Below are 22,526 nucleotides of genomic sequence, written 5' to 3' on the forward strand. Positions count from 1 at the left end.
CCCACCTGACCTCCTGGCCTCCAGCCTCCTCTCCTCCAATCCAGTCTCCTGGAGTTGCCAGAAGGTCCCCTCTAAAAAGCAAATCTGGTCCTGCCCCTTCCCTGCCTGCCACCTTCCCTGGCTCCCCACTGCGCTCAGGAGAAAGACCAAAGCCCCGGTGTTCTCCCAAGTCCTCTCCCGTGATGACGATGCTTAGCCCGCAGGGACTGAGATCAGCGAACTTCGGGCAGAAATCAGGAGCCCCAGCAGCTTCCCAGAGCCCACAGGCCAGGGCAGCACTGGCTTCAGCCCAGCTATCAGTCAAACATATATGCCTTCTTCTCTCCATCGGGCCTGGTCAGGGTGTTGACCTTAGTCATGTCAGTGTCACAGAGCTTCTTCACAGCCTGTTGAATCTGGTGCTTGTTGGCCTTGACGTCCACAGTGAACACCAGTGTATTGTTGTCTTCTATTTTCTTCGTGGCTGACTTGGTGGTGAGGGGGAATGTGCTCTGACGGCATAGTGGTCAAGCTCTTTTCTCCCACGGGTGCCCTTCCGAGACTATCTGGGCTGCCTCCTGAGCCGCAGTGTTTTGGGCCGTTGGAACCACAATGAACACCAGTGTGTTGTTGTCTTCTATTTTCTTCATGGCTGACTCGGTGGTGAGGGGGAACTTGATGATGGCATAGTGGTCAAGCTTGTTTCTCCAGGGGCGCTCTTCCGAGGATATTTGGGCTGCCTCCTGAGCCGCAGTGTTTTGGGCCGTTGGAAGGTGGGTGACGTCCGGATCTTTTTTGTGTGTGGCTGTGGACAGACGCCTTTCAACGCTGCTTTCTTAGCCTTCAAAGCCTTTGCTTTGGCTGCCACTTTGGGAGGGGCAGGGACTTCCTTCTTCGCCTTCGGCACCATCTTCGTGAGAAGGTGCAAGGGGTTTGTTTTGTTCGCTGACACATCTCCGGTACTGAGACCAGTGCCTGGCACATAGCCGATGCTCAATAAACATTAATCAAATGAATGAATGAAATGCATCTGTCATGTGACAGACGGGGTGGGCAGAGATCCCTGAGATGTTCTGGGGGCATCCTCTCTGAGTGCGGGGAGTCAGCCTGACCTCACCTCCTGCAGGAAGTCTTCCGTCCCGGTTCTAAATGGAAGTTCTGGCTGCAGGTGGCAGCTCTGATCACTCAATAGGACTGATTTTCGTTTGGTGCACACACCACCTCTTCCAGGGAGCCCTCCCAGAACCCTTTCCAACCCTCAGGGAAAGTTTGTTCTACCCACCCCCTGGCCTGACACTTTCTCCCTTGTGCTCTGTTTTGGGTGTTGGTGTCAGGCTGAGGTCCCTGGCAGGCACCTGACTCATATCCAGAGAACACCTGGAGGGCCACTTCAGCACACGCTTTACAGGGCCTCTCGTGGGGCCTAAGTCACACCTTCTCCTCACTCAAGCCTCAGAATAACTCTCTGAGGTAGTCATTATTATCCCCATTTTACAGATGAGGAAACTGCGGTCAGAGGCCACAGAAGTGACTTACCCAAGTCCCACAGCTGTGTCACAAGGTGGAGTGCAGCCGTGCTCCGTGGCCTCAAGGCCAGCCGCACTGCCTTCAGCATGGTGCTCAAAAAGTGTTTGGGGAATGAAGGGAAGGACAGAGCTGAGTTCTGGGCCTCCTGAGTGAGTGATGAAGATGCTGTAAACACAGCATGTGTCAACCCACTGCTGGGCTGGTCCGTATGGCCCATCCTTGCTCAGCCAAGCCCTCCTGGTGTTCTGTGCAGGGAAAGAAAAGGTAGTAACTCTCTCTTCCAGAGGGCCCCACGGTGGGTGTGGGGATGTAAAGAAGTTGCATAATCGCACCCAGTGCCCATCCCTGGTCCTCAGCCTCTCCCTGGGGCAAAGACAAGGCCCAGAAGAGTTGACTGATGAGCCAAAAATTAGGGACAGAGCCAGGACCAGTGACTCTTGACATCATTCCTATATTTTTCTCTGATTCTACCTGCTATGTCTGTAATGCCTATATCCCTAGGACCCAGATCTCAGCTTCCTCATTTGTAAAGTGGGAAAATTGTAACTATCTAATAGGATCAAAGATTAAATGAGGTAACACAGGAAAGTGCCTGGCACAGTGCCCAGCAGAAAGTAAATTCTTAACAATCAGTGCATATAGTTATTAGCTGGTTCCAAGAGAAGCGCCTATGTTGCATTATCTCCTCCTTCCCTGCCTTACAAATGGTTCTCACAGGTCTACAGCTGCAAACTTGGTTGTTAGAAGAAGACCTATTTCTTTAGGAAAAAAAAAAAAAATAGTAGTGCCCCATTGTGGAGATGGTATGACAAAACTAGCACAGCGCGGCAGCATTTTGTGAACATTTAAAATAGTCAAGGTAAATATTTTATGAATGTTAAATATTAATAAAGTCTCATTTTGTCTGAATTCTCCCACCTTTTAAAAAAAAATTTATTTATTTATATTTATTTTTGGCTGCATTGGGTCTTCGTTGCTGCACGCAGGCTTTCTCTAGTTTCAGCGAGTCGGGTCTACTCTTGGTTGCAGTGTGCTGGCTTCTCATTGCAGTGGCTTCTCTTGTTGCGGAGCATGGGCTCTAGGCACGCGGGCTTCAGTAGTTGTGGCACACAAGCTCAGTAGCTGTGGCTCGCAAGCTCTAGAGCGCAGGCTCAGTAGTTGTGGCACACGGGCTTAGTTGCTCCGCGGCCTGTGGGATCTTCCCAGACCAGGGCTCGAACCCGTGTCCCCTGCATTGGCAGGTGGATTCTTAACCACTGAGCCACCAGGGAAGCCCCTCTCCCACCTTTTAAAATGTACGTCAAGAAACAAATAACTTCAAAGCTGTCCAGTTAAGCGAGCTGTCAACTGGATTTACAATATTGCCACGTAGGGCATTTTTTAAACTGGTAAACAAATGTAAGTGTCTCCTCTCGTCTTTTGTCAGGATTAGTCTCAAATTCGGTGAATTTTGAATTATGCCCCAGCAGGACTAGACCCTTCCTGGAATAAGGTGCAGTGGCCCTACACACACCTGTATGTCACCAGGGTCAACCATTTGGAAATGGCACTTTGACAAAACCCATCAAGAACCATAAGAACCATTTATATACTTTGATCAGTTATTTACTCAGGAATTTATCCTAGTGAAATAATTTCAAAAAAGCAAAGCAAAATGTAAGCACATGAAGATGTTAACTGCAGTGTTGTTTACAGTTGAGGAAAATGGTAAACACACTCAATCTACAACAAGAGTGGAATGATTTAGTAAATTATGCTTGAGACCTTGATGGTTCTTCAGCCAATAAAAATGATCATTTTGAAGACTATGTAGCAACACAGATAATGTTTATGTTCAAAGGTTTCATATCAAAGGAGAAAATGCAAAACTGCATTGAGACTCTAGTCCCTACTGTCAGGGCAACTTTCTTTCCTTGTTGTCTGGTCCTCACAACAGCCCTCTCAGGTAGACAAAACAGGGTCATTTTTTTTTTTTTTTTTTTTTGCAGTACGCGGTCCTCTCACTGTTGTGGCCTCTCCCGTTGCGGAGCACAGGCTCTGGACGCGCAGGCTCAGCGGCCATGGCTCACCGGCCTAGCCGCTCCGTGGCATGTGGGATCCTCCCGGACCGGGGCACAAACCCGTGTCCCCTGCATCGGCAGGCGGACTCTCAACCACTGCGCCACCAGGGAAGCCCCAGGGTCATTATTTATTCTCCCATTATCCAGGGGAGGAAAGAGAGACCACAGGGACTCAGATTCTGAACTGGGACAGCTCCTAACACAGAACCCAGTGCTGCCTCAGAGGAGCGTGTCCCTGACTGCGGGCCCAGCAGCAAGCCCCCAGCTCCTGAGTGAGGACAGCGTAAGACAAAGCCCAGTTCTCACATAGCCTCCCATCTCATCCAGGAGGGGTGGCCCCTGGGGCTGCCTCTTCTTCCTCTCAGGCTGGGATTTCCCCTCTTGGGCAATTTGGAAGAACCCCAGTCCCGGGTCCCACCTGGCTCTGAGCTGGGCTTATAGGAAGCCCCTTGTGCACAGCTGACCCATGAGATCATGTGGGAAAACCCTTAGAAACCCTAGTACGTGCTGCAGGTGCTGCTGTTCCGATTATTAAAAACAAGTGTTAATGTGAAATTTTTCCATCGTGCAGACATTGTTGGTAATAATATAATCAACGGTCCCCTCTCCATTGCCACCTTAGGAAATAAAACCTTACGGGGACACTTGAAGGTTCCTGGGTGCCCCTTCCTGATCCCACCCTCCACCTCTGTCACAAAGGTAACCAAAAATATAAAGGGATGTTTATCTATAAATATTAAGTAGTATTGTTTTGTATGCTTTTAAACTTTCAATATGTGGCTTCATATTGTCTTCTATTCATTCAACAAATTCACTTGGCAAATATTTATTGAGCGCCTACCGTATATGAGGCACCCTGGGAATATCAGTGAACAAAACAGACAAGATCACTACTCTTGTGGTGTGTACATTCCCGTGGGGTGAGCCAAACGATAAGCAAAATTTAAGAATTATAGATAAACTGTATGTTAGAATGTGAGAGGTGCAAAGGGGGAAAAAAGCCAGAGAGACGGGGGTGGAATGTTGCAATTTTAAGTAGGATCATATCCTTCTATATCTTGCTTATTTACTCCATATTATCTTTTTCTTTTCTATGAACGTACCATCTTTATTCGTTGTCTTGTCAATGAATATTTAAGATTTCTTTTTTTTTTTTCGTCATTATAAACAATATTGCCATAAGCATTCTTGTAAAATTCTCTTTGAGTACACTCAGAAGAGGTTTTGGGGGTATAGATTTGCTGGGTCTAGGGCATCTTCGACTTAACTGAGATAGATGGTACAAATGGCTCTAACTAAGGTGGTTGTACCAATGATTCCCACAAGCAGCGTATGAAGGGTCTAGTTCCTCTACCTCGTCTCTAACACTTGGTGGTGTCAGATTTTTAAAAATACCTGCTAATCTGACAAGTATAAAATACTATATCTTTGTTTAAAACTGAATTTCCCAGATAACTACAAAGGTTGAGCATATTTTCATAAGTTTATTCATCAACTGTGTTTTTTCTTTAATGACTAGGAATTTCATTGACTTTTGCCTATTGGTTTTATACCCAGTAATCTTGCTAACTAATAATTGGTCTGTAGATTCCTTTGGGTTTTCTAAATAGACAATCGTATCATCTGCAAATAATGACAGTTTATCTCTTTCTTTTCAAAGCATGCCATTGATTTATTTTATTAATTTATTTAAAAACTTCTACCACTAAATGTATTAATTTATTTAAGAAAAATAAATTCAAAAGTACAATGCTGAACCAAAAATGGTTTTTTTTTGGTTTTTTTTTGGTTTTTTTTTAACATCTTTATTGGAGTATAACTGTTTTACAATGGTGTGTTAGTTTCTGCTTTACAACAAAGTGAATCAGTTATACATATACATATGTTCCCATATCTCTTTCCTCTTGCGTCACCCTCAAAAAATGTTATAGTAGGCATCCTTATCTTTTCCTGATTTTAAAGGAAATGTTACTATTGTTTGCACAAGTAATATTTCCTTTAGAAGTTTTTATAGATATCCTTTATCAGTTTAGGAAGTTCCCTTTTATTTCCAATCTGCTTAAAAGTTTATCATCAATCATTATATACTTTTATCAAATACCTTTTCTGTGTCTGCTTAGATGACGATACATTTTTCTTCTTTAATCTATTAATGTGATAAATTAGCTTTATAGATTTTCTAATATTAAGCCATCTTTGTATTCTTGGAATAAACTCAACTTGGTTATAGTACATTATCTTTTTTATATACAGTTGAATTATTTTAATAATATGTTACTTAGGATTATTACATCTAAATGTATGAGTGAAATGGGCCTGCAATTTTCCTTTCCTATGCTATACTTGTTTACATTTTAAATTTAATTAATTAATTAATTAATTTTTGGCTGCCTTGGGTCTTCATTGCTGTGCACAGGCTTTCTCTAGCTGCGGTGAGCAGGGGCTACTCTTCATTGTGGTGTGCGGGCTTCTCATTGCAATGGCTTCTCTTGTTGCGGGGCACAGGCTCTAGGTGCACACGTGGGCTCAGCAGTTGTGGCTCGAGGGCTCTAGAGCGCAGGCTCAGTAGTTGTGGTGCATGAGCTTAGTTGCTCCATGGCATGTGTGATCCTCCCGGACCAGGACTTGAACCTGTGTCCCCTGCACTGGCAGGCGGATTCTTAACCACTGTGCCACCAGGGAAGCCCTGTTTAATTTTTACATTAAGATTATACTGTCCTCAAAAAATGAATTTGGGAATATTCCTTATTTTTCTATTCCCTGGAAGAATTCATATAAGATTGGCTTATCTATTCTTGAAATGTTGGTATAATTCACCAAAAACCATCTGGGCCTTGAATTTTCTTTGTGGGAATGTTTTCAATTATTGCTTCAAATTCTTTAATTGTTTTAGGACTATTCAGAATATCTATTTTGTTTCAGTTTTGGTAGGAATTTATGTATTTCTATAATACTAAGACTTCAAATTTGTTGGCATAATGTTGTCAATAGAATTCCCTTATTATGTTTTTTTCTCAGTAATCTTTTATTTGCAAATACAGCCACATGAAAAGATAAAACCTCCAGATGGTTGTCTGTTTTTATCATATTATCTTTTAAACCTCTGTTTTAACTATAGTTATGTTACTCTTTTCATGTATAATGTCATTTATTTGTATATTTTCTTTTTTTTCCCCTTGATCCATCTTCCCAGAGATTTTTCTATTTTGTCTTTTCAAAGAATCAACTCTTAGTTTTATTGGTCTTCATTGCGTTTTTATTTTCTATTTTGTTGGTTTCCATTTTGTTTTTTATCTCTTTACTTATATTGTTTTGGGGTTTATTGTATTTTTTTAAACTTCTTAGATTTTTTTTTTTTTTTTTTTTTGTGGTATGCGGGCCTCCCTCCGTTGTGGCCTCTCCCGTTGCGGAGCACAGGCTCCGGACGCGCAGGCTCAGCGGCCATGGCCCACGGGCCCAGCCGCTCCGCCGCATGTGGAATCCTCCCAGACCGGGGCGCGAACCCGGCTCCCCTGCATTGGCAGGCGGACGCGCAACCACTGCGCCACCAAGGAAGCCCCAAACTTCTTAGATTTGACACTAAGGTCATTAATTTGCCCTGAGGGCATTTGCCTGCCAGCTGAACTGAGCCGAGCAACAGCTGTTTTGAGAGGACTGTGGGACGAGGCGGACAGATGTGGAGGCCCAGGACCCAGTGCGGGGAGGAAGAGTCTAATCAAGACTCTCCACAGGGAAGCAGGACTCTACACCTAACTTTGGTGCAATGCTGCTTTCTCTCCAAACTATAGCAAACTGATTAAAAAAGAAAAAACCCACAAGGAGGATGATAATAGAGGAGTCATCAGCAACAGCATTTTGATAGTTGGAAAGTAGATGGACTTAACAGGCCCAAGAAAGCCATATCCCAAAGATGAAAAAGAAGCCTGATTTATACTGCAGAACCATAAAGAGGTCTCAGATCAGGCTCACCAAGCATCTCAGGACTGGGGTTAGTATGGGGTACGTGGACAGAGAAAAGATCCTACATGTTTGCAGAGAAAAAGTAGGTATATAGAGAGAATTAAGGCTGAGAATGGCGTTGGATTTTAAAAACAGCATCAGTGGAAGCCAGAACACAGTGGAGTAACAAGTTCAAAATTCTGAAAGAGAGTTTGTGGTTAAATTGATGATAAAAATGAGCAAATTAAGCCGATGATTAAAACAAGTCAGTTATTTACTCCAGGGAAAACAACATGTTGTGCAGGAAAAGAAAATGATAGTGTTCTGCACAGCTCATTTGACAATAGATTTACAGCCAGAATAAGGCAAATAATGAATGTTGATCTAATCAGAATGACAAATAACAATATTGGGAGGCTGATGACCCGGGGATATGTGTGGGTGTGTGGGGGTGGAGTATGTGCATGTGTTTTATAGGGGTTGTGTTTGGGGGAGAGGGTTGGTGAGAGAGCTAAATCCTCTCTTCATGATGAGAAATTATTAGATGATGCCCAAACCTGAAAATTCAAGAAGTAGCAATGTAAGCATGTTACTTAAAGAAAATATGGTAAATATCAGAAAGATTGAAACCTGTATCTCTGGGACTGTGAAAGAGGGGTAGGATGGTGATAGCGTTGGGGGTTGAGGGGAAGGGGCTTCAGGGAATTGCTGATTTTCATAAGAAACCATGAAGAATTTTTCAACTTTTAAAATTATGTGCATGTTTAACTGATAAAAATAAAACTGAAATTTAAAAAATTCCAGAAGTGGGATGGCTGGGTTAACAGGCATGCATGTTTTTAAGATCTTACCCACGCGCTGAACAGTGTGCCCATTTCACCCTCTTCCAGAAGTTAAAGAGTCTCTAATTCCCAGTCCTTGCCAGCACCATTGTCAATTTTCAGACCTCTGCCAGTTTTATGATTAAAAAATATATATCCTATTGTGGTTTTAATTTGCATTTCTTTGACTACCAAAGAGTTTTACATAGTTAACATATTTAACCATTTTTAGTTTTTTTTGATTCATTTCCTGTTACAGTTCTTTGTCCATTTTTATCTTGGAATCTTCACCTTTTTCGCCGTTGGTGTATAAGGGCTTTTAAAAATAGTAAGCCTACTAATTCTTGATCTATCACATGTTACAAATATTTCCACATCCCCCTCCCATGGGTCCTTCTGCTTTTAATTTTTTTTTTTTTTTTTTTCCCACACCGCATGTGGGATCTTAGTTCCCCGACCAGGGATATCGAACCCTCGCCCCCTGCAGTGTTAGCATGGAGTCTTAACCACTGGACTGCCAGGGAAGTCCCTAATTTTCTTTTTTTGATGTGAGGGATTTTTTATTTTTAGGTGGTCAGTCTATCTTTTATGCTTTTTGCCTTGGGATCATGCCTGGAAAACCCTTGCTCGTCCATGGGCTTTTACAAATACAGCATTTCTTATTTCGCCTAGTATTCATAAGCAGTATTTTATCGAGTCTAAGTTTTCACATTTTAAATCTCTGAAATTGGGGTGTGTTTATAATCACTGGTGCTCAGGTGGCAGTCATTGCCTGCATGCCCCACATCAAAATGTGCAGAAAGTAAGATAATAGTGAAGCACTCTTTAAGGAATGCTGCATTATCACCTGTCTCCTTTTCCTCCGGGCACAAAGCTAGAACGCTCTTCCCAGCCCCTCTGCAGTCCTGTGTGGCCCTGTGACTGCGTTCTAGCCTTTGGATGGTGGGTGGAAATGACATAAGTGGCTTTCCTGCTTGGCCTGTGAAACTCCCATACCACCCTCTCCTCTCTCTGTCTGCTGTCAGAGGATCTAGCAGCAGTTCTAGGTGATGGCAGGACCAGAGGCAGAGGAGTTTAGGTCCATGAAAAGCCTAATGAGAGATGCTTGTTGACCAGGGGTCCTCATTGTTATTTGGGTGAATAAGGAATAAATGGTTATTGTGTTAAGCTATTGAGATTTGGGGTTTTGTTTGTTAGAGCCGCTAGCATTGCTGATACTTAACTGACATCCTTGTCTTAATTCTGACTCAAATGTGAATCCCTCTAGACTAGAGCTGAGTGTTTTATCATTGAGTATGATGTTGGCTTCTGATTTTAGGTAAACATACTTTATCTGATGCTTTTTTAAAAAAAAATATCAAGTCTTGGTATTGGAGTTATTCTAAGTGTATAAAATTAATTGGAAAATTTTTAACTTTTTTAAGCTCTGGAAAAGGTTAAATAGCATAGGAATTAATTGTTATGTGAAACCTTGACAAGATTCATCCTGAGAACGGCCTGTATCCTTTTGCAAGAGTAGTGCTTGAACAAGCTTTATTTTTTCTTTTTCAAATTAACTTTTTTTTTTTTTTTTTTTTTTTTTTGCGGTACGCGGGCCTCTCACTGTTGTGGCCTCTCCCGTTACGGAGCACAGGCTCCGGACGCGCAGGCCCAGCGGCCATGGCTCATGGGCCCAGCCGCTCCGCGGCATGTGGGATCTTACCAGGCCGGGGCACGAACCCGCGTCCCCTGCATCGGCAGGCGGACTCTCAACCACTGCGCCACCAGGGAAGCCCCAAATTAACTTTTTAAAGTTATTTTTTTTAGAGCAGTTTTAGATTTACAACAAAATTGAAAGGAAGGTACAGAGATTTCCCACATATCCCCTGCCACCACACATGCATAGCCTCCCCCATTATCAACATCCCCACTAGTATGGTACATTTTTAACCAAGGATGAACCTACATTAACATATTGTTATCACCCAAAGTCCATAGTTAACCTTAGGGTTCATCTTGGTGTTATACATTGTATGGGTTTGGACATATGTACAATGACATTTATCCATCATTATAATAACATACATCTTAAAAATCCTAAATGCCCCACCTGTTTATCTTTCTATCACTCCCACCAACCCTTGTCAACCACTGATCTTTTTACTGTCTCCATAGTTTTTCCTTTTCTAGAATGTCTTATAGTTGGAATCATACAGTATATAGCCTTTTCAGATTGTCTTCTTTCCCCTACTAATACGTATTTAAGATTCTTTCAGGTCCTTGACACCATAAAACTCTTAGTAGAGAACACAGGCAAAACATCTTCTGACACAAATTGTACCAATGTTTTCTTAGGTCAGTCTCTCAAGGCAATAGAAATAAAAGCAAAAATAAACCTAATCAAACTTACAAGCTTTTGACCAGCAAAGAAAACCATAAACAAAATGAGAAGACAACCTACAAACTGGGAGAAAATATTTGCAAATGATGCAACTGACAAGGGCTAAATTTCCAAAATATACAAACAGCTCATACAACTCATTAACAAAAAAATAAACAACCCAATCAAAAAATAGGCAGAAGTCCTAAATAGGTATTTCTCTAAAGAAGACATACAGATGGTCAACAGGCACACGAAAGATGCTCAGCATCGCTAATTATCAGAGAAATGCAAATCAAAACTACAATTAGGTACCACCTCACACTGGTCAGCATGGCCATCATTTAAAAGTCTACAAATAACAAATGCTGGAGAGGGTGTGGAGAAAAGGGAACCCTTCTACACCGTAGGCGGGAATGTAAATTGATACAGCCACTATGAAGAACAGTAAGGAGGTTCCTTAAAAAACTAAAAATTGAGTTGCTATATGATCCTGCAATCCCACTCTGGGGCATACATCTGGAGAAAACTATAATTTGAAAAGATACAGGTACCCCAGTGTCCATTGCAGAACTATTTACAATAGCCAAGACATAGAAACAATCTAAATGTCCACTGACAGATGAATGGATAAAGATGTGGTGTATATATATATGTGTGTGTATGTATATATATATATATATATACATACACACACAATGGAATACTACTCAGCATAAAAAAGAATGAAATAATGCCATTTGCAACACTATAGATGGACATAGAGATTATCATACTAAGTACATCAGTCAGAAAGAGAAAGACAAATACCATATGACATCATTTATGTATAGAATCTAAAATATGACACAAATGAACTTATCTACAAAACAGACTCACAGACATAGAGAACAAATTTGTGGTTGCCAGTGGGGAGGGGGGTGGGGGAGGGATGGAGTGGGAGTCTGGGATTAGTAGATGCAAACTATTATATATAGAACGGATAAACAACAAGGTTCTACTATATATCATGGGGAACTATATTCAATATCCTGTGATAAACCATAGTGGAAAAGAATATGAAAAAGAATGTATATATGTATAACTGAGCCATTTTGCTGTACAGCAGAAATTAAACACAACATTGTAAATCAACTATACTTCAATAAAGTAAATTTTTAAAAAGATTCCTTCATGTCTTTTCATGGCTTGACAGCTCTGTTTTTGTTTGTTTGGTTTTGTTTTTATTTATTTATTTATTTATTTATTTTTAGTGCTGAATGATATTCCATTGTCTTGGATGTACCACAGTTTAGACATTCGCCTACTGAAGGACATCTTGGTTGCTTTCAAGTTTTGGCAATTATGAATAAAGCTGCTATACATTGTGTGCAGGTTTTTGTGTGGACTAAGTTTTCAACTCCTTTGGGTAAATACCAAGGCATATGACTGCGAGATCCTATTGTAAGAGTATGTTTAGTTTTCTAAGAAACTGCCAAACTGATGAAACTTCCAAAGTATCTGTACCATTTGCATTCCCACCAGCAACGTATGAGAGTCCTGTTACTCCATGTCACCAGCAGCATTTGATGTTGTCAGTGTTCCAGATTTTGGCCATTCTAATATGTGTGTAGTGGTATCTCATTGTTTCTTTAATCTGCATTTTTCCCGATGACATATGATGTGGAGCATCTTTTCATATGCTTATTTGCCAACTGTTTATCATCTTAGGTGAGGTGTCTGTTAAGATCTTTGGCCCATTTTTTAACCAGGTAGTTTTCTTATCATTGAATTTTAAGAGTTCTTTGTATACTTTGGATACAAGTCCTTTATCAGGTGTGTCTTTTGCACATATTCTTTTTCAGTCTATGGCTTGTTTTCTGACTCTTTTGATATTGTGTTTTGCAGAGCAGAAGTCTTTAATTTTAATGAAGTCCAGCTTATCGATTACTTCTTTCCTGGATTGTGTCTTCGGTGTTGTATCTGAAAAGGCATCACATCACCATACCCAAGCTCATCTAGGTTTCTCTTCAAATTAATTTTTTTCTTAGTGTAAAATACAAATAATAGAAAAGAGAAAGTCACCCATAGTTCTACTTCCCAGGGATAAACACTGAGAGAATTTTGGTGTATATCCTTTCAAATACACACTCACATTCACACATTTACTTACATAAATGCGGTCATTCTCTACATATACTGATTTGCAATCTGTTTTTTCACACCTAACAATATATCGTACATATTTTCCACAATAATATATCTATTTAATTTTTATATATTTATTTTTCAGATTCCAAAAGTAACATATGTTCATTTATAGTTCAAATATCACAGAAATATACAATGCAGAAAGTGAAAGGTTTCCAATTTCTTTTTTTTGCGGTACGCGGGCCTCTCACTGTTGTGGCCTCTCCCTTTGCGGAGCACAGGCTCCGGATGCGCAGGCTCAGCGGCCATGGCTCACGGGCGCAGCCGCTCCGCGGCATGTGGGATTTTTCCGGACCGGGGCACGAACCCATGTCCCCTGCATCGGCAGGCGGACTCTCAACCACTGCGCCACCAAGGAAGCCCTCCAATTTCTTATATGGCCTCTTTTTGAGTTGACCTTGTAAATGTTTATTTTCATATAAAATTATTCATTTTGTAAACCTTTCAAACTTAATAGTTTAGAGCTACAGTCTTAAAAGAAAATCTCTACTGCATTTAAGATCTATCACCTCTCACCAGACAGAACCATTCAAGGAGCTTTTCACCCAGCTCCCCCCATCTCCTCCAACTTCCAACATCTACCTGTTTTTCAAAGTTCTGCTATAATGTGGCTCCTCCAAGGAAACTTCCAGCTTCCTAAGTCAGAATCAGTCTCCCCCATCCCTGCCCCCAGACACTTTTTCCTGCAGCACGAGGTTTTTACATCTCCACATGCATTTAAACGCCAGTAGAGGCAGCATGAGGTAGCGGAAAGAACGTGGACAGAGCTGGGCTTTAGTATGAGCCTCACCACTTTCTAGCTGGGACCTTGGGCCTCTCATTTAACCTCTCTGAGCATCAGGACTCTCATCTGTAAAATGGGATAATGATAATACCTACCTCCCAGGTCCCAGGTGCTTATTATCCTATTTGATATGTGAATGCTTCCCCTGCTGGCTCCCAAGGGCAGGGTCCAGAGCAAGGGTCTTGGAAATCCCAGGAAACATTGGCTTGAAATCCCCAGAGGAAGCCCTGAGAGGCCGTGTACAGAATCTGGCGGGTGGTGCAAATCACCCCACAGTCAGTTTTCCCTTTCTCTGGAGAAGCCCTAAACTGCTTTCTCATGCTCTCATTTGCTGCCTGGCTTGGCCTCCAGCCTGAGGAGTGGACGAAGGCCAGAGGAGTAATAAGTAAAAGCTGCTTCTGCTCAAAAATTAAAAATAGAATTACCATCTGATCCAGCAATCCCACTTCTTGAGTATATACCCAAAAGAGTTGAAAGCAGGGACTTGAAGAGACACTCCTGCTCACAGCAGCAGTATTCACAATAGCCAAAATATGGAAGCAACCCTAGTATCCCTCAGTGGATGAATGGATAAACAACATGTGGTGTATACATACAATAGAATATTATTCAACCTTAAAAAGGAAGGAAATTCTGGGGGAGTTCCCTGGTGGCCTAGTGGTTAGGATTCCGGGCTTTCACTGCCATGGCCAGGGTTCAACCCCTGGTCAAGGAACTGAGATTCTCGCCACCACCCCCCCCAAAAAAGGAAGGCAATTCTGACATATACTAACATACTATAACATGGATGAACCTTGAGGACATTACACTAAGTGAAATAAGCCAGGCACAATAAGCCAGGGATTTCCAAGCCACCCTCTAGATAACAGTGTCCCATGGGTGGCACAGAGCCCTCACCTCTGAATCCCCAGCAGACTTTGCCCACTGCCTTCTCCACGCAGCAGATGCCAAGCAGGAGATGGGAGTGCGTGATGTCCCAGCTCCCTCCCAGCTCTGGTGAGCTGAGAATTAGAGAGGATGGAAACATGGGCTTTTAAAAAGTAGATAGAGAATTTAAAATACAATTGAAAATCATGCTCACTATTCCAAGATTAAAAGCATTCTTTAGAAACTGGGCTTTATTAGAGGACATGCTTCCTGCCTTGTGCAGGAGGGAGGGAACTGGGTCACCCGTGCTCTCTGTAGGGGGCAAGCAGGTGAAATGATTATGAAGTATGTCAAATAAATGGTCCTTTTTTCTCCCAAGGAGATAAGGAAAGGTAATTTGGTCTGTCAGTCGCGTACACAGAAGACGTCATGGTCAACTGCATTAATACTGAATACTTTGTCCAGAGTCACAGAGGTAAAAAAAATTACAGAATCTTTCTCCTGTGAATTCTGGCATGACTCTCAGCAGACCTTTCCCCACCTGAATTCACAAGAGAGAGGAATAATAAAAGGCAGGGTCTACAGTGGGACCCAGAGCTTGCCAGGCTGCCCCAGGCGTGGTGGCCAGAGCTGGTGCTTTCCTCGCATAACTGTGACCCACTGTCCCAGCCCTTCCTGGGTCCTGTTGCAGCCAGATAAAATTCTAGATGTTTCCTATGGACCCCTGTGCCTCCCTGCCTGGGGCCACTGCTCCTGTTCCTCCCTCATCTGCACTGTCAAAGCCCCCACCCACCCATCCTCGCTGGATCCCGGTTGCCTTCCCCTCCTCTGACTGCACTCTGGGCACCCTCACCTTTTTCTCCAGTTGTTATGGGAATTTTGTGTCTGTATCTTCTTTCCCTAACCTCCCAGACCTCCCAGAGGAGAGACTCAGTCAGGCAGAATAGTGGATTTTTTTCTTTTCTTTCTTTCCTTTTTGGAACTGGTGGTGGTGAAGGGGTGCTGTCAAGGCTGGGGTGGGCTTTGAGGTGCTCTCTAAATTCATCGTCAAGTTGTTGCATTGCAAAAGGCAGTCTTTACCTCCACCCCCTCTAGGAGGGGGGTCAGGGAGCCCCGCACCCAGAGCCCTTACCCAGTGGCTGGACAAAGCCTCTTCCCTTCTCTGCTTTTGGGGACTTTTTCGGTCTCTGGAACAATTAAACCTCTTTTCCATGCAGTTATAGTCCCTCATGTAATAAGTACTGCATTATTTTTAGGCTGTTTTACCCAATTAATTTTATTTTCAGTTACTTATGTATTAACAGTTTAAGAAAATGAATATTTTCTCAGTTCCTTAAACTAAGTCATTAAATATGTATTTATTCCTTTTTTTAAATGCATGTCCGTTATCTCCTGCAGATGGAGAAGACCGGTTTGGAGCCATCTGGGCCTCTGAAACAGACCCCTATACAAAGGTGCCTTCTTGGCTGTATGGGATGGGCTCACCGGGGCTGGGAAGGACCTGGCACGTGAGGGCCACAGCATGTGGTAGAGATCTGGGCCTCATAGGTGAGAGGGGAAGGTCATTGTCAGACTGTCACAGCTTGGCAGCATTTGGGGTTAGGGGAGGTGGGTGCAGCTGAGAGTCAAGTGTGTGAGGATGTGTGAAGGTGAAACCAGCACCTGGAGGATTGTGGCTAAAGGAATAAACCTCCTCTCGGTGGTTTGGTGAAAGCCTCCCGGATGAGAGCACACCGGGTCCCATGGGACCCAGACTCGCCAAGGTGTGTGACCTTGGGCCAGTCAGCAAGCTTAAGCAGCCTCAGCTCCCTGGGTCTGTAGTAAGTACAGCTGTGCTGTGTCCTTCTTGCTCTGACATGCTGTGAGCCTGTGGATTACCGGAGGTTGCCCCAAATCTCCTATTCACATAGTGAGGGCAGGTGAAGGCCAAGGCTGCTCTACCAGGTGACAGCCCTTCCAGCTCCGAGACCCAAAGTCAGGAGAGAGATGCAACTTTGTCCCAGTGCTCCCTGTTGATGGAGGCACCCAGTGACCGTCTATACCAGGAATCAGCAAACTGAGGCCTGTTGGCCAGATCCTGCCAGGTGTATATTTCTGCATGACTTGAGAGCTAAGAATGATTTTTCCGTTGTGAAATAGTTGGAAAAAATTCAAAAGAAGAATACTATTGTGTGACACATGGAAATTATATGAAATTACAGTGTTTGTAAATAAAGTTTTATTGGAATGCAGCCAGGTTCATTTGCTTACTCATTGTGGTGCTTTTGTGCTACAACAGGAGAAATGAAAGTCATGACAGAGACAATGTGGCCTGCTAAGCCTAAAATATTTACTATCTGGCTCTTTACAGAAAAAAGTTTGTCAGCTCCTGATCTACAGTACTTTTCTGTGGCAATTACAAGGAGAATTTTCTTTACAGCTAACTAGATGGGATATTCCAGTTGTTTTTTGTTGTGAGATTTGATAATTCACTTAATAAAAATGTAAGCACATTCTCGGTTGGGTCACAGAGGAAAAAGAGATAAATCAGATCTAGTCCCTACAAGGGAGCTCCCAGTCTGATGGGGAGACAGGTGTGTATGTATGTAAATTGCAATATAGAGGGATTAGCTCCACAGTGTATATTTTTCATAAGATTCTTGGAAGCATAGAGGAGGGAATGACTGCTGGGGAAATCAAAGAGGGCTTCGGAGAGGAGGTGATGATTGAGCACCCTACTACTTTCAGCTGAACAGAATGTGTATTATATAAGTCTAGGATGCCCCCTATGGTTACATAGTGCATACCTGCACAACTGAACAGGGAAGCCCTGCTGAATGGATCTTGAAGGACTCTTGGTTGCAAGTGAGAAGTACCTAACTCACTTGAACCTAGGCAATCATGGAATTCATTGGCTCCTGAAAGGTAGAAGTCTGGGTGCAACCAGGCATGGCTTATGTGGGGGCTCAGGCAGTCAGGGCCTTGTCTCTCCCCATCTTTTGGCTCTGCTTGGCTTTCTTCTTTCCATGAGTTAGGAAAGATGGTGCTGGGCAGCCCAGACATACAACCTCCCAGCAAGAGAAGGCTCTCCAGAGGAAGCCCTCTTTCTCCCAGGGACTATACAACAATCCCAGGAAAGAATTCTGATTGGCTGCTTAAGTCACATGCCCACTCCTGAACCAACCACTGTGCTGAGGGATGGGGCGGAGTGGTCCTTGAGATCATCTGCCTCAGAAAGCCTGGGATGGAGGGTGGAGCCATCATAACTGACAGCCTCCTGGAGTCAAGGAGGAGTGGTTCTCCCAAAGAAACTTGCGAACAAAACCACATATCCAGCACAAAGTGTCAGAAAGACCTCTTCCAGCAGACTAGGCAGGAAAAGTCTGCAGTCAGGACACTGCCAGTTCTATCCCCAGGGTCTCTACAATGCATGAGGCCACTATGAGCAGCGGCCCTTGAGAAGTACCACTGGGCAGCCCTACCCATTCCAGTCTAGGAGGACTGTTGACCTCTGAACCCAGCTGGGGAAGAAAAAGCAAGCATCCCCCTCCCCACCTCTTCTCTAGGCTGTTAGAACTCAAAGCATGGTTGGAGTTCACTTATTTGATCCATGGAGCTCTTTAAAATAATAACAAGACCATCCGCTGACTGGGAGATACTATTTACCAAAGACATATCTGATAAAGGACTGCTATTCAAAATATACAAAGAACTCTTAAAACTCAACAAGAAAAAAAAAAAAAAAAAAAAAACTCAACAAGAAAACAAATTACTGGTTAAAAAATGGGCCAAGGACCTTAACAGACACCTCATCAAAGAAGATAAACAGATGACAAATAAGCATATCAAATGATGCTCCAAATCATATTCCATCAGGGAAATGCAAATTAAAGCAACGAGATACAGCTACACACCTATTAGAATGACCAAAATCCAGAACTCTGACAACATCAAATGCTGGTGAGGATGGGGAGCAAAAGAAACTCTCATTCATTGCTGGTGGGGAATACATAATCGTCCTGCCACTTTGGAAGACAGTTTTTCAGTTTCTTATAAAACCAAGCATGCCCTTACTAAAGGATCCAGCAATTGTACTCTAAGGTATTGACCCAAAGGAACTGAAAACATGCCCACATGAAAACTTGCACAGGGATGTTTATAGAAGCTTTATTCAAAATTGCCAAAACTTGGAAGCAACGAAGATGTCCCTCAGAAGGGGAATGAATAAATAAACTGTGGCACTTCCAGACAATGGAATACTATTCAGAACTAAAAAGAAATGAGCTACAGAGCCATAAAAAGACACGGAGGGATCTTAAATGTATACTACTAAGTGAAAGAAGACAATCTGGAAAAAGCTACATACGGTATGATTCCAACTATATGTTATTCTGGAAAAGGCAAAACTAGGAAGACAGTAAAAGGTAAGTGGTTGCAGGGGGTGGATGTGGGCATGGAGGAATGAACAGGCAGAGCATAGAGGATTTTTAAGGCAGTGAAGATGCTCTGTATGATACCACAGTGATGGATACATGTCATTATACATTTGTCCAAACCCATAGAATATACAACACCAAGAGTGAACCCTAAGGTTAACTATGGACTTTGGGTGACTCTGATATGTCAGTGTAGGTTCATCCTTGGTTAAAAATGTACCACTCTGGTACAGGATGTTGACAAGGGAGGCTGTGCATGTGTGTAGGAGGGGGGATATAAGAAACCTCTGTACCTTCCTCTCAATTTTGCTGTGAATCTAAAACTGCTCTAAAAAAAACTGTCTTAAAAAAAGGATAACAAGAGCTCATGAGTTAAAATACACCGCCTTTCTTTTAAAAGCTCTTTCGCTCAGCTACAAACCATGGGAATTAAATTTTGTAGTGCATTTAACAGACAATGAACATTGAGCAAGGTCACAAATACATGTTGAGATTACAAGACAAGACACTGAACAGAAACCAGCAATCATCGGCAGCCTTCTGATGGCTGCCTGGCCTGGAGACACACATCTAACATCACCCTTGCATGTGCCAGCCGGCACATCTCTCACTGTCCCCTCTGCTCTTTACACGGCAAGGGGGGGGTCACTGCAGGGCAGGAAGAATGATACACGTGTGCCTTGTGTGTTTCTTATGTATTTAAAAATACAGGTAAGAAGGATGTCACTGGCATCTTTCTGGCTTTTAGATCTGAGTGACATCATTTGAGAAACACCGTTCTTGTCCAACCATTTAGTCTGACCCTCTAGTTTTATAGATGGGGAAACCGAGGCCCAGAGATCCACAGGGACTCTTGAAAGTGATTTCAACAGCCAAGACTGGCTCTGAGAATCCTGGTCTGGCACATTTGAATTCAGTCAGATGAGGAACGTAGGAAGGCGTGCAGGCGGTGCTGCTTTGAAGGGGTCTTGGGATCACTCTGGCTCAATCCTCTTGATTAAGGGTGGGAAACACTGCTTTCCTTGACCTCAAAGATTCAGGCTCTACCAAGTTGTTCACTTAAGCATTATTTGAGAAAACTGGTTGTTTTTTTTTTTTTTTTTTTTTTTTGGCAGTACGGGGGCCCGGCAACTGTTCCGGCCTGCCCCGTGCCGCATCGGCAGGCGGACTCTCAACCACTGCGCCACCGGGGAAGCCCGGAATGACTATTTTTGTGTGTGTGTGTGTGGTATGCGGGCCTCTCACTGTTGCGGCCTCTCCCGTTGCGCAGCACAGGCTCCGGACGCGCAGGCTCAGCGGCCATGGCTCACGGGCCCAGCCGCTCCGCGGCACGCGGGATCCCCCCAGACCGGGGCACGAACCCGCGCCCCCTGCATCGGCAGGCGGACCCCCAACCACTGCGCCACCAGGGAAGCCCGAGAAAACTTTTTAACAAATTAAATATGGCATGTCCCCATTTAATGGTATGTCTATGAAAAGTGATACATCTATGAAAAACTCTACTGCCATTAAAAATGAAAATTAGGAGTATGGTAGATTGATGGCAAAAATTTCTGCTACGATTACTGGCCTCCCTGTATCGACACCCTTTACCCTGAAATTTGCAGTCCTTCCCACTCTGACTCTGGGCTGCTTTTGTGATTTGCTTTGACCCACAGATGTGATGGAGGGCGAGACACGTGGCACAGTCCCCCCTGTTGCCCAGGCAATAGCTGGCCAGTCACAAGACATGTGAATGAGGCCATCTTAGACCCACCAGCTGACCCACCAGCTGACCACAGATGCATAAGCAACCCCAATCAAGACCATCTGGGCCTACCCAGATCAGTAGAACTGCCCACTTGACCCACAGACTCATGAGCAATAATAAATCTTGTTTTAAGCCATGAATTTTGAGTTGGATTGTTATAGCAACAGCTGATGGATACAGAGGTATTATTGAGGGGGGAGATGGAAGCATGTGGAAGAAGCAAGATAAAAAATGTGCGCAAACAGTATGAGCCATACCATGTGATATGGAGATAAGGCACACAGCAGTAGTCCATGCCCACCCACGCTAATGGAAAATACTGGATAGAAACACACCCAGTATCTCAGGATGATATTAAGGGATGGCTGGGGGTAATTTTATTTTTCTTCTTTACTCTTTTCCAGATTTCCTCGGATGGTCTTATGTAACTTTTATAAAATTCCTTTTTATAAAATTAAGTGCAGGCTGGTCCCACTCAGGACTCTCATGGAAGTGGCAATGGGCCCAAGAACTTCTTTGGAGGAGTCCACCCAATCATCCATGCCACCACCAGAACAAGCCCCTACTGTGGGCAAAGACCAGCTACTGTCACAGGCAAAAAAAAAAATCCTTTGTTCAGACTTTGGCCCCACATATGAGCAAACCTCGAATCCCTTTCTTCCCTGCTCCACAGTACTGGAATACTAAGAAACTCACTTTGTGTTCTCACTTGCAGTTCCTTCTGGACCACTTTGCTGGCCTGGCCGGGTCTCCCACCCGTCCTCCTCTGTAATGACTCTCCCCCGTCCACCTCAGCATATGCACATCCCCCAATACTGCAGGTTCAGCTATAGTTCTGCCCCTCCGGGAAGCAGCTCTGGTCTCCCCACTGGACACTCTCCATTCTGAGGTTCCAGAACGCTTCCCTGGACCACACTCAAGTCTCCTTCCCACCGAGTGGCATTCATGTCCATATTTCATCTCTTTGCCCAAACTTTGAGCGCAGTGAGGACAGAGTCACCACATGACCCTGTTCATCTTGGTTTCCCCCAGCCCCACCTCAGGGGCTGCAACAAGGCCAGGAATAAAGGAGACATCAAACAGAGAGAGAAATTTGGAAACAATCCATTCTAACCCTCTTGGTTTATAAATGGGGAGAGTCGAGGTGTGCCTGGTCCACATGTGGTGGCAGAGACAGAACTCGGACTCGCATCTCTTGAGCTGCATCTGGACAGTATTCCTCCCACCAGGCGCCCAGCCCCCAGCAAGATTGGGGACCAGGGTGAGGCCAGCCCATGTGAAGGGTGCGGTTGAAGGAAACACTCCCTGCCGGGGCTGAGCCTGCACTTCCACAGCCAGGAGAGTGAGGGCCTCTGATTCCTCACTTGCCCCCATGGGCCCGGCCTGCTGTGGGCTGAGCACCTGCGTGAGTGTCCTGTGACAGCTGTGCTGCCCTGGGTCTGGACTGGTTTCACTGCTCTGCAGCAGAAGTGCCATCACGACACCCTTCCCACGGACGCGGAAAGGGCACTGAGTGAGAACACACGCGGGTTCAACGTCTGGGGCAGCTGCCTTGGGAGGTACAATCGGAGGAGCTGTGGTCACCACCCATTCCCCACTGAAGTGTGATTCGTTTTTATTTGCTGTTGTTGTTGATGACATGACTCCTCTCTGCGTGCACACACACACACGCACACACACACACACACACACAGACACACACACACAGACACACACACACACACACACACAGACACACACACACACAGACACACACACACAGACACACACACAGACACACACACACACACACAGACACACACACACAGACACACACACACACAGACACACACACA

The 22,526-nt window shown here is 43.9% G+C and overlaps 1 pseudogene; it reads right to left on the reverse strand.

Annotated features, from left to right (window-relative positions):
• Nucleotides 1-296: 296 nt before the first annotated feature.
• Nucleotides 297-22,526, reverse strand: part of LOC112065492 (60S ribosomal protein L23a-like) — a 23,603-nt pseudogene continuing 1,373 nt past the window's right edge.

The sequence above is a fragment of the Physeter macrocephalus genome, chromosome 9 (assembly GCF_002837175.3).
Source record: "Physeter macrocephalus isolate SW-GA chromosome 9, ASM283717v5, whole genome shotgun sequence".
Lineage (NCBI taxonomy): Eukaryota > Metazoa > Chordata > Mammalia > Artiodactyla > Physeteridae > Physeter > Physeter macrocephalus.